The following is a 13,348-nucleotide window of genomic DNA, read 5'->3' on the forward strand; positions in this document are numbered from 1 at the left end:
ATCGAAGAACCAACACTATTTACTAGGTCAAATCCAAGAACACTGGTTAATCTGGTTTGAGGAAGGGAGTAAAGGTACATGCATTGCAATCGTACTCCTATGTGAAAATTCAAAATAGATTACAATGACATTTATTTCAATTAATGTTAAAATTATGTCTATGAACTCTAAAAACTAGACAGAATGACCCTGATAGAGGAACTAGTAAATGACTGTTTTTCATTTGTCAATCACAGCAAGTCTGTCAGTTCAACCTTTTGTCATTTTATCAAGTGAATTAATTTTGGAAAAAAGTTGTACCATCTAACACAAAGGATGCCTGATAGTTGAAAACACTAATGAATATTAGAGTTCTTTTATGTTCATTTTAGTAACACTTCAGCAAGACAATGAAATAACCACTGATCGGAAAATATTGTGCACTTCTACCGAGTCAGCCAAACATTGAGTCACATGAAGAAAAGAAACCCTTAAATTTCTCAGATTAATCATAGGACTATTTTTAGGAAACTAATTTATATGGGAAGGCAGAAGGTTCCTAAAAGCAGCTATTTATCAAATTAATCTTTCTCAATTTACGTAAAAATACTATCCCTGCCAACTTCATTTCTCTCGTTGGTGTTCTTGTGAAAATTCAAAAAGTATGCAGACCAGCGCAGCATATGAAAAAGAAATTTGGGGAAGATTAATACATTGACAGAGAGCCGTGATCCATAAGAAATAGTGAAATGTGAAGCAATAAGATGGAGTAAATACTACTGCCTTTTGTTACAAATATGATACTCCTACGGATTAGGCAGAGCAACAAAAATACAAACTTGAAACAAGGTGCCGATATGTAAAAGCATGCACATCATTTTAATATTACACAAAAACCTTCCTAACTATTAAAAGTCTTGATGAAGATAGAAAATGAGACAAACGCCAAAATGAAAGTGTTACCCTAGCAGGGCACCCTAGGCTACCAGGTATGCCCAGTGAGGTGTATAGGACTGGAGTGAACGCACAAGGAGAGGGCACTGCTGTGTAGCCAGAGACAAAATGGAAGTTTTCTGGAATCCATCTTTGTAACAAACCCCATCACCAACTGGGCAAGTTCAGGCTTGTCTGCCTGCCTCCCCCCAGGTTTATGCCAGGTGCAACCGGGAACAATAAGACAGAAACACACCTTCTTCAGCATATGTTTAGCTTTTTCTTGCAGCCAATAAGGAAACCCCAGTAATCTCCTCAATAATTAAACCCCATTCAGGATTCCAGGTTCCCTGAATGGGGTTTAATGGCAGCCCCATGATTATGGAACAACCTCCCCAGGGAGGTGCACCTGGCCCCCTTACTCTCGATCGAGGAAAGATGGAGAATAAGTTGGGAAATTCTCCACAACCACTATCACACACTCTCCATCCTTCCAAGCTAGTATATTCTCTTAGAGGTCTTAACAGGCCAATTTCCCCATCTCCCTCTGTTTGTTTAACCAGCTCTTAATAGTTCCAGGGAATAGCCCAGGCCCTTTGCCCTCCCCTTGATTAATGTAAAAAATAAATATTTTTCTATGAAGATTTTTTTCATATGGGGTGGGGTTGCATAAGGGCATCAATCTTTTGGAAATGTGTTGTAAAAATTATCTCAATTGGGTTGAGGAAACAAATTCCATTCAAGCCAGAAACCTTATTGTTGAACTATCTTCCCGAAATTCCGAGAGACCAATGGATAGTAACGTTACATATGTTAACTGCAGTTAGAATGGTCTTTGCTAGGCAGTGAAACCAGAAAACCTCCCCTAAGATACATGATTGGTTGTCAAAAATAAAAGAGGTGTCTATTTTAATGAAGCTAGCCTCTTACTAAAAAATAATTATATTAATAGTGTAGACCTGTTATGGACAAGAACCATTCAAATGGACCATTTTATAATAAGATATAGTTTTGGTTAGGGGCTACGGATGCAGGGTGGTAAAGTATTCCATGTGACTTTATGCGATTATGTGACTATTTGTTTTTAGTTTATGTATATATTTACTGTTGACTGTACATTTTTATTAATAAAACTTCTAAAAAAAGAAATAAATATTTTTCTGCATACCTAGGGAGTCTCCTGAATGTTTTTTTTTGGGGGGGGGGGCGTAAAGTCATAGCTGACTTATGGTGACCCCGTAGGGTTTTCAAGGCAAGAGACATTCAGGGGTGGTTTGCCATTGCCTGTGATAAGTACATTGCTTTTGTGATAAGTACAAACCACCCACTTTAGTATTTGATATAATGAAATGATACTTGACTGTAGCTAATTTGCGATGCAAGCATAGTCTATGACAGGGGTCTCAAAACTGCGGCTCCAGAGCCGCATGCGGCTCTTTGGCCTGTTGAGTGCGGCTCTCCGAACTTGGTTCGGAGCCCCTGCTCTTGCGCCCACTCGCGCCGGCAGCCGGGCTGCGGAGCCAGCGCACCTGAGAAAGAGAGAGAGCACGGGCAAGAGGGCGTGCTGTCTCTCCCCCCCCCCCGCCATGGAGAATGGCCGGGTCCCCCTTCCCCTTGCCCTCAATGGTTGGGAGGCTAAAGCCTCCCCTCCCCTCTAGCAGCGCGATTGCTGGGCGGGCGGCTCAGTGGTTCCTCCCCCCCCCCGCCTATCCACTGTTGGGCGGGGCGGGCTTCCTTTGGTAGACCTGGCCTCCGGCTGAGTCCCATTGGGAGGCCATGTCTACCCACTGGCTTTCTTGGCGGTAGACCTGGACTCCGAGGAGGGGGAAAAAGTCCCCCTTCAGAATCCAGGTCTACCAACTGGCATCTGCCTCCAGAGGCCAGGTCTACTGCCAAGAAAGCCAATGGGTAGACCTGGCCTCCCAATGGGACTCAGCCGGAGTCTAGGTCTACCAATAGGCTTTTATGGCGGTAGACCAGGCCTCCAGATGAGGACTCCGGACGGGGAGGGGGAAATGGCAGGGACTTACAATTTAATTTTTATCAATAAATAAGATCACTATTAAGTATGATATCAAGTTTTATTCAGTGTACCTATAGTTTAATTAAGACTTAAAACTTTAATTAAAGTTTATTAAGTTAATAAACAGTGTACCTACCTATATAGTTTAAGTTTAAGAAATTTGGCTCTCAAAAGAAATCTCAATCGTTGTACTGTTGATATTTGGCTCTTTTGACTAATGAGTTTGCCGACCCCTGGTCTATGATTTAGATTTTTTTCAGTTTTATTTCAGATTATGCAGTCGACAGTCAATGTTGAGCAGTGTTTGGCTTTCTCAGAAATACTTTGAATCTATTTTTATTTGGGTAGTGGGCTCCTTTTGTTGGAGTTTGAATATCCTTGTCATAATGAATTCTCTACCACATTTCTGTCTTAGTGGAATACTGATGGCTTGATCTTTTAAGAGCTCTTGTTTTAGGAGAGCCCACCCTTCACTTTCTCCTCTCCTTTCCATTCATTCCTGCCATGGAATGAAGGTCATCATGGCTCTGAGTTCATTAAAGTTTGTCTTTCTAACATCTAACATACACGTCTGGCTATGAACTCCCTGGGCTTCTGACAACAAAAAGGACTTCCTGAAGCCTTTGATTCTATTCCCAGAGAATTACTCTGGAGTAAACTGATTAAAATAAACACTGACAAAAGGCTCCTCCTCCTTATCAGGAAATTATATTCTTCCACAAACTGTCAAATTAAATTGACTTCAGCAGGAAAATTAACCCCTAAAATTTCCAATAACAGGGCTGTATTTTAGCTCCTTTCCTATTTAACCTTTTTCTCAATGACCTTGCTCCAACTCTCAGTGAAGTCAATGGCAATTGCCTGAAACTTGCTTCAGTGCACGTTCCTATATTACTGAATGATGATGATGCAGTACTCCTGCCTTGCTCACGCATTGGCCTACAGCATTTATTGAATAGATGCTTTGAGTTCTGTGTAATTAGTAGACTTGAATTGAACTATGAGAAATCCAAAGCCCTTGTATTTTCAAGAACCTGGAAACCTCATAGATGGGTAATTAATGGTAACAGGTTAGAACAGGTTAAACATTTCAAGTATTTGGCGTGCATTTTCAGTATAATGGTTCCTGGACGTTTCATTGCAAGTCCGCAATGAATATAGTTAAGGGCAACCTTTCAGCTATCATCCGATTCTCTTTCAACAGAGGGAACCAATATGTACCTGCTGCTTTGAAGATTTTTAATGCCAAAGTAAGTCCACAGTTACTTTTTGGCATACCAATATGGACTGGTGTGTTCGACTCTTCCTTAGAACGCATCCAATCCAAGTTCTCTCGTAAAACCTTGGGCATGCCTAGTTGGGTACCCTACGTAGCTCTCTGTTTGGAAACTGGCCAGAGGTTACTTTTAACCAGCGCTTGGCTTACAACTATAAAAGACTGGTTGCAGTTGCGTTATAATTCTGACCCTATTAGTCTTACCTACCAAATGCTTGAAGATTACAAATCCTTCAATTGGTTAGTTTATATTGAAGAGAAAATTAGATCAACTGGTCTATCTTTCGACTCGTTCTTTATGCTCTCAGCCACAGAGGCATTCCAAATGATAAAACACAGATTTTTGAGATTGAACACCAAAATCTCAATAGTGCAGCAAATAAAACCTGCTCTCCTCTTAACTTGGGGATCTCCCAGGAAGGAGGCCAACCATCCTCATATTTCTCCCTCCTGCAAGTTCTGCAGCAACGCAGAGCCTTCTCCCTTGCGAGATTTAATGTCTTGCCATCTTCAATTTTGTACGAGAGATTTCAAAATCTACCTCACTCAGCAAGGAACTGCCTGTGTGGGAAGAGCTGTATTGAAACGATTTCACATATGCTCTTCTATTGCTCCTACTATGACGAAATTCGATCAAAAATTTTAACACCCATCTTGGTGAACAAGATTGGATTATCTGATTCTGTAAAGGTGTCTTTTCTCTTGAATAATCGCTCTCCCATAATAATCAAGAAAGTGGCCATTTTTTTTCAGAGTGTCATAAAAGTACAACATGACAAAAATCAGGGATGAATACTGTTTATGATTGTAACATAATTTGATCTACATGTAATATATTTTTATTGTTTAATTTAAGTTTCTATGCCATTAAATGTTTTGGTATTGCTATTGGAACTGGACTTCTAGGAGGAAGTGATAGATAATAGATGGATAAGATAATGTAAAAGTGTAATAATTCATTAGCAATTTATAGACATCAACACAATTTATTCTATCATTTACAAGAATTGCTGATTCTATATATATATTATAAACGTTGATAATGTACATATATATAAAGAAACAATATGTATATAATATAAGGGGGGCGTCATTTTTTACTTTAGCCCCCTTCATAACAAATGTAGATTCGGCCTTGCTTGTGGCTATCATTGAAGAGTGTTTGGAGGCTGAAGATAGTGCAAAATGCTGCAGACAGACTGCTGGTTGGGGCTGGTTACTGGGAACATGTGACCCCAAATCCTACAGCAATTACACTGGCTTCTGATCCACTTCCAAGCCCAATTGAACATATTGGTTTTGACCTTTAAAACCCTACATGGCTTGGGACTGTGGTATCTGAAGAAAGATTTTCTCCCATAAATTCCTGACTGGGAACTAATATCACAGGGAGAGGCCCTCTTGACTGTCCCATCAACCAAAGAAGCTCATCTAGTGGGTACACAAACAAGGGCCTTTTCAGTGGCAGACCCATGATTATGGAACAACCTCTCCAGGGAGGTGTACCTGGCCCCCTTACTCTCGATTTTTAGGAGGCAGCAGAAGACGGTTTTATTCATGACAGTATTTGATTAATTCTTCTGCTTACTGGCAGTTTTAAATAATTGATTTTAACTGGTGGTTTCTAAGTATTTTATGGTATTTTATTATTTACAGTAAAAGCCACCTTGAGTTCCAGGAAGGTAGAAAGGTAGCTAATAAAGGGTTTAAATAAATAAATGATATACAATACTGATTTTAGAAGTGAACAAATCAGAACAGAGCACATTTTCACTAACAGTCCATATAAACTACTTGTGATAGTACAAAATATACCAAAGATAAATGATCACGAGTATCTATAAAGTTAATTCAAAGCCTCAGATCAAGACAAATTCAGAACATATTTTCTGTGCGAGAACTCAAACCTGCAACAGGAGAGAAAATTGTACAGCTGCTATCATTTCTGTGCATATACCGAAAACCATTCACTTCACTGAGTAACCACAGCCAACAAATGTACAACTACGATTATGGGAAAATGTCCAACAAGAGGGTGGCTTCTGAAAGGGTCGTGCCACTCTATTACCCTGAGTCACTGGCAGAGGTTGGATTTAATGGCATACAAAGAACTGTGATTTTCTTCTGCACATTTTGAAATGAACAAGAGTTATGCAAGAACACAGTGATTTCAATATACTTCCTTGAACAGGAGATATTACTGGTAAATTGTGTCCAGGTTTCCTAATGGTCAGTTTCGTATTCCTCTAGCCCAATGCTGGATTCTTCAGCGCCCCAACCTGGATCCTCCCTAAGTCTTTTCCATTCTCTTCTGAAGCCATTTAAAAATATTCCATTCAATTCTAAATATTGATTTGTACATGTTTCTGCCCCTCTCATCTCTTCTGTTCCCTATTATTGTATCATCTTGTACAGTGTTTAACACTCATTTATGCTGTAATATGCCGGTTGTATAGAAACATTTTAAAACTTTTTTAAAAATAGCATTAAAAGTGGCACTCTCTCTTTACCACTCTCTTTTCCATATTTGTATATTTATTCAGCCCATGATTCTAGAATAAAATAATATTTAAAACTGATGGTGTATGTGCTAAACAACAAACATCTGTTAACTTGGTACTTGAATATTTTTTAAAATTATCTTGAGCCAGAAGGTAACAAATTCAATCTAAGTGCAGAATGTTCTTCTAATTATCTAATGGGCTGAAACACTGAATGTTATGAAACTCAGCTACCCAGTTGCTAGGTGCTCAAGGGGGGGAAAGTTAATTAGTTATCAGCAAAGACATGAACGCTGTCTATAGCAAGAAGGAAGAATGATTAATTGGTGACTAGAGTGAACTATTTAAATGTCATGTTTGTGTGCAGTTCTTATTAAAGACTAATTTATTTCAGTACAAAAAGACTGAATCATCAGAATACACAGGTGTAGAACACAAAGTATTTTTTTAAAAAACATACTGAACTCCCAAGAAGCAAAGTCAATAGAGCTTCATAGAAAAAATACACCTCCGTTTTGAAGAGCCATGCTCTTTAGAAGAAAAATTGCCTCTTGTAAACCGCGAATATCTAAAAAGATCAAGTCTGTGCTTGAACAATGGTTTCAGCTGGAATTTTGAAATCTCTTCTGTGGTCAAAAAGAGACATTTCTATGAAATTGTCTTCTCATAATGTGACCAAAGTCTGATAGCCTCAGTTTAGTCATTTTAGCTTCTAGGGAGAGTTAAGGCTTGATTAAATATCAGTAGCCATCATCAAAATAGATACTTTGATTAATGGCTTTCATAGGTAGAATTTGATAAACCCAAGAGAACCATTTGCATGAACCTAACTGTAGGTAGGATTAAAATCTTAATTTGTGGCCCTGCACTATGATGTATACTGAGAATACAGACACCAGATTCCTGATCTGAACATAACCATTGTCTGAACTGAACTGAAAACTTCTTGGTATTCTCCTGGTCTAGTACTGGATAATGCCATTTAGTTAGTAGAAAAGATAAGACACGAGGGTATAAATATCTTCTTTTAATATAAGAGGCAGTTGCATTACCTTTAAACAGCCCATTCCTGAGCTGTTGGCAACCAGAGATGGCAGGGCGCCTCCTAACCCGTCTCCCAGGCTGCGGAGCCTCCTAACCCGTCTCCCAGGCACCGAAAGCTTGAAAAAAAGCCTTTTAAAGGCTTTTAGAATTTTAAACGGGGCTTTTCGCCGCATAGAGAACAGCGATGCTGCACCTGCTAAAAAGAGACGCAGCACTGCCATTCTTGCCACCGGCGTGCCAGGCTGAAAGGGGGCAGCTCCTCCCCCAGCATGCCCCAGGAGTGCCCCCGGAGATGCCGGAACACCCCCCCCCCCCGGAATGCCGGCACAGGACTTTACACCAGTGGGACACCGATGGAAGGCCCTGTTGGCATCCTGGGGTGGTGCTGCCATAGCAGCACTGGGAGACCGGTGTCCAGACCTCCCCGCCAGCATTGGGGCCACTTACAACAGCATAAGTAGCCCGGATGCTGGGTGGGGGCCCCCTTCCTGGCCTCCTGAGGACTCCTCTTCCTCAGAAGCCAGGAATGCGGTGTGAGACTAGTTATGTCCATTATATTGATGTAGATGACATTTACGTGGGTTATCTTGTCCACATGGCAGCCATTTTCCCTGACCCCATGGCAGCCATTTCTCCCCCCTCCCCAAAGAACTTTTTATTCTTTAAAAAGTCAGTACCAGAATATCATTATATCAATATACCATTGTAGTAACAAGTATAGCAGGTACTCTGAATTCTCAGCTTTCATTTAAAAAATGCAAGTCCCTAGCACTTTTCCTTTTTCCTTCTATCTCCACAAGGAAAGGGGCTACAGCCTTTTTTTTTTAATGCAAGCTGGGAATTCAGAGAACCCGCTACACTTATAGTTACAATGCTATATTGATATAATGATATTCTAGTGCTGATTTAAAAAAACTGCAAAAGCTCTGGTGGGTCAAGGGAGGGGGTGGTGGCTCCTGCTAAGAGATTGGGGCAGGGAAACTGCTAAGCAGAAGCTTTATTTTCAGCCACACTGGCAACAAGAAAGCCACAAAATTCTGTCCCCTTCACAAGTCATCTTATATTACACCTCTTTCAGTTGCCATATAGATCAAAAAGATTTTAAGAGATTTTTTTAAACTTGGAAGCAGAACAATTTTGATTGTCATATATTTCCCCTTGTTTGTGGCAGTAGTTTGATATTTTAAAAAATACAAGTCTCATTTCTTCATGCAATGCCCTTGCACTCATCCTTTATCTCTAGTTTAATACGTCTACTTTCCCTACCTAAAATAAGATTTTGAATATACCTTTCCCTGACTATTTTCTCTCTCTCTCTCTCTCTCTCTCTCTTTTTTTTAGGTCCTCCCTCCCTCAACCACAATAATGGCACTTTGTCTGGATGCTCAGAACAATCTGGTTAATGCTGTAGTGAAATGTGCGGGAAGTGTGCTCCTAAGAGTGACACAACACTGTTTGGATTTTGTACAGAATTCCTCCATGTGCATAGTGCCACCCTTGCTGACTTTGTCATTCCTCCTACCCACCCACCAGCCATGGGGCGCAGAGAAGATCAGCACCATTGTCCTTGGCCTGCAGGTTCAAATATGCTGAATCAATTAGTCTGTGCAGATGTGGGGTTATTGTTCATGCCTACCCTGCTCCAGTTTCTACATGAATTGGAGACAGGTTTAGAGCAGAGCAAATGCTTTGCACGTATGAGATTATAGAATAAATTGCTAGGCTTGCATCTCCACTTCAAAGGGTCTCAGATTGTAACACAAGGAAAGTCTTTTGCCCAAGACTGGAGCCACTCAAAGTTGATAATACTGGGCTAGATATATCTAGCTAGTATATTTTTATCCCACCTTTCCTTCAAGAAACTCGGGGCAGTATACATATTTATTTGTAACCCACCTTTACTCTTGGCCAAAGTCAGCTTACAGGTAATAATTAACATGTTACAAATTAAAACCAAACAAAATAAACCCCTAACTAACCCCTCTCTGCCACTAAAAGATGCCTCCTGGTCAAACCCCATCAAAAACCTTGGCAAACAAACAAGCCTTGCAACGCTTCCTGAAGATCGCCTCCAACAAGGGGGGGGGGGCTCCCGTTCCACAGAGTGGGAGCTGCAATGGAAAAGGACCTGGCTTTGGCCGATGCCCAGTGGGCCACCCTACGCCAAGGAACAGCCAGAAGGTGGCAGCCTGAAGACTGGAGCTGCTGCACATGGACAAGTGAGAGGATACGGTTCTTCCGATATGTGGGCACCAGGCTGTGAAAGGTTTTAAAAATCATAACCAGCACCTTGAATTGAACTTGAAAACAAACAGGCATCCAATGCAACTGTTTCAGACATTGGATTCTGGGCCAGCTGAAGTTTCCGGTTTCTTTTCAAGGGCAGCCCAACACAGAACATGTTACAGTAGCCCAATCACAAAGTTACAAAAACATGGATTGACATGGCCAGGTTGCCTCAGTCTAATAAATGAGAGAGTTGGCAAACCAAATGCCGGTGAGAGAAGGAGCCCCTGGCCACTGGGTCCACGAGCTGGGTCCACGAGCACCCTCCAAGCTTTTTTTTTTTTTGCTCTGCAAAAGCCAACTCCACTCCATCCAGGACAAGTGAAACCAATCTCTATAGAACATCCGCCTTCTCAACCAGCACTACCTCTGTATTGTCAGGGTTCAACATCAGCTTGTTCTGTCTTAGCCACCTGACCATGACCTTAGTTCAGAACCAAGAGGGATGCACCTGGAGGCTTGGATAATGAACTACCCAACCCCAAAGCTCCAGACCAGGGGTAGGCAAACTGTGGCTCGAGAGCTGCATGCGGCTCTTTGGCCCCTTGAGTGCAGCTCTGGGCTGCAGGATCGCGGCTGCCCAACCGAGAGAAGCCACCTTCCCCGGGTGCAGAGGGCGCGGGGGGGGGGCTGGCTTCCTTCGGCAGAGGATCGGGGCTGCACGTCGCAGCGGAGGAGAGCCTGGCGTCCCTTCCTTGCCCCGGCTGGGCTCTGTGTGCACGCAGAAGTCCGGCAAAAGTTCGCCTTTCTGCCAGCCCAGAACCGCCGCCGCCACACCTGGGGGGGGGGGGCGGATCTTTGCAACGTGCTGGCCCGAGCACCCGGGGAGAAGGAGGGAGGCCCCGATCCAGCACACACACACCCTCCCCCGCCTTCCTCACCTGCAAGCTCCAGCACGTCGCCCTCGTGGCCTGCCCTGCCCTTCCCTTCCGCCGCTGGAGAACACCAGTGAGAGGGGGGGGAGGACACCCCTCCTCCTTCTTCCTCCTCTTCTTCCTCCTCCTCCTCCTCCTTGGAGGTTGAGGCGCTGAGGAGGTGCGGGAGGACAGGCGGCCGGCCGGCCGGGGAGGGAAAGAAGGAAAGAGCTCAGGCGGCAAGGAGGAGGAGCAGGAGGAGGCCGAGAGGCGAGCGCAGGAGGCCGAGGTGGCCGGGATGTGCCAGGGCGGCCGCCGAGAGGTCAGTGGGGGTCGGGGAGATGCAAGGCCATTGTTCACATTAAGGGTTTGTCAGTCATTGTCATGATTTAATTTTATGGATACCTTAATTACAATTTAATTTTTATCAATAAATAAGATCATTATTAAGAATGATATCAAGTTTTATTCAGTGTACCTATAGTTTAATTAAGACTTAAAACTTTAATTAAAATTTATTAAGTTAATAAACAGTGTACCTACCTATATAGTTTAAGTTTAAGAAATTTGGCTCTCAAAAGAAATTTCAATCGTTGTACTGTTGATATTTGGCTCTGTTGTCTAATGAGTTTGCCGACCACTGCTCCAGACAATCTCATTAGCTTCATATAAATATTTAAAAGTTCAAAGGCCACTGATAAATGTAACAGTATCAACAGGGATGATTGTATCCTGTCCACCTTTAAGTGAAGATCATCCACCTGTGCAATTAATGTCATCATGATTCCAAACCCAGGACTGGAACAAGGATGAAAAGGATTAAATACATAGGTGCCTTCCACACTGGGGTGGGCATGTGTGGTTGCTGCTGCAACTGCTGAGGAAATGGGACTTCCACATGGTAGGTTTCCCTGACCCTGTTCCCCACAGTAGCCATTCCCCCATTACTAATGAGGAAGACTTTGGTTGTGTGTTTTTTTAATCAGCAAATTTACATATCATTACAGTGTTATAACATTATAACGATCTGTCTATTAATATAATAATTGTGCACCATCAAGTTGCAACTGACTCATGGCAACCTTAGGATCATGGGGTTTTCAAGAAAATAGATGAGCAGAGGTGGTTTGCCACTGCCTTCCTCTGCATAGTAACCCTAGTCTTCTTTGGCAGTCTCCCATCCAAGTACCGACCATGGCTGACCCTGCTTAGATTCCAAGCCCTGACGAGATTGGGCTAGTCAGGGATATTGGTTCTCTGAATTCTCAGCTTTCCTTTTGTTGTTGTTGTTAGAAGTAATTCTTTAGACCCTTTCATTGCAGAGATGTAAGGGGGAAAGCATATCTTTGCAACAAAAGGGACTACAGTAGGGGTCCCCAGTGTGGTGCCCATGGGAGCCACGGCACTCACCAATACTTTTCCTGGCACCTGCCAGATGGTTTTAGAAAGTGGCCAAGGGCAGGTGTGGCTTCTGCCTAGCAAGGCTTCTGGTTGGCCAATAAAGATTTGATTGTCTGAGCAGGTTTTTAAAAACACTGCTTTGACAGCGGCTGCCACCACAGCACAAGGATCCTCACTGTGTGATTGAAGGTAAGCTGCGGCAGCCATTTTGTGGCTGGCTCTTCCTCCTATGGCAGCTATTTTGTATCAACCATTTTGTGGCTGCGCCGACCACACTGCATCAGAATGCCAAAGGTGCCTGCAGACTCAAAAAGGTTGGGATACCTGGATTAGACACTTTAAAAAAGAACAAAACTTGAGAATTCAGAGAATGTGACAGACAAATCATTACAACATTATAACAATATGTCAGTTGCTGATTCAAATATAAAACAAGAAAAGGGAGCAATTAGTGGGCGCTATTTTATACTTATATGACTTGCAACTAATTAATTGTAATATGCTGGCACTGTATTATAGAACTCTGTTTCAAATAGTTGTTACGCTAATAAACTCTGACACTATAGAATAGTATTATATATAGAGTAATCTAATGACACACAGTATTACATTTCTTCTTTTTATCATTATTACTATCATTGGCGTAGAAAATGTTTTATAATATACAATTTACAATATATTACTGAGCTTACTTTTTATATAATATCTATATTTACTGTTTTTATATTTACAACGCTTATCCCTTCCCTTTTTTTTCCTGTACCCCTTCAATTATATAAATAAAAATTATAAAAAGAAAAGAAAAAAAGAAAAGGGAGCAATGGCCACTGTCGGTAAGGAAAATAGTGCTGATGTGGATGGGACCAGGAAGATCAGGCCTTTCCTGTCCAAATGAGCACCATCCTGGCTTCGCAGCAATCCTTCTCAAAACATAACAAATCAAGTTTCAGAAAGATGGGGGAAACCGGCAGGTGCATCAAAATGCTTGTGGGGAAGCAGGAGAAAAACCAGCTTCCCAACAGCATCCAAGCCAGGGCAAATAACCCATGTG

Source organism: Euleptes europaea, chromosome 2 (assembly GCF_029931775.1).
Source record: "Euleptes europaea isolate rEulEur1 chromosome 2, rEulEur1.hap1, whole genome shotgun sequence".
Lineage (NCBI taxonomy): Eukaryota > Metazoa > Chordata > Lepidosauria > Squamata > Sphaerodactylidae > Euleptes > Euleptes europaea.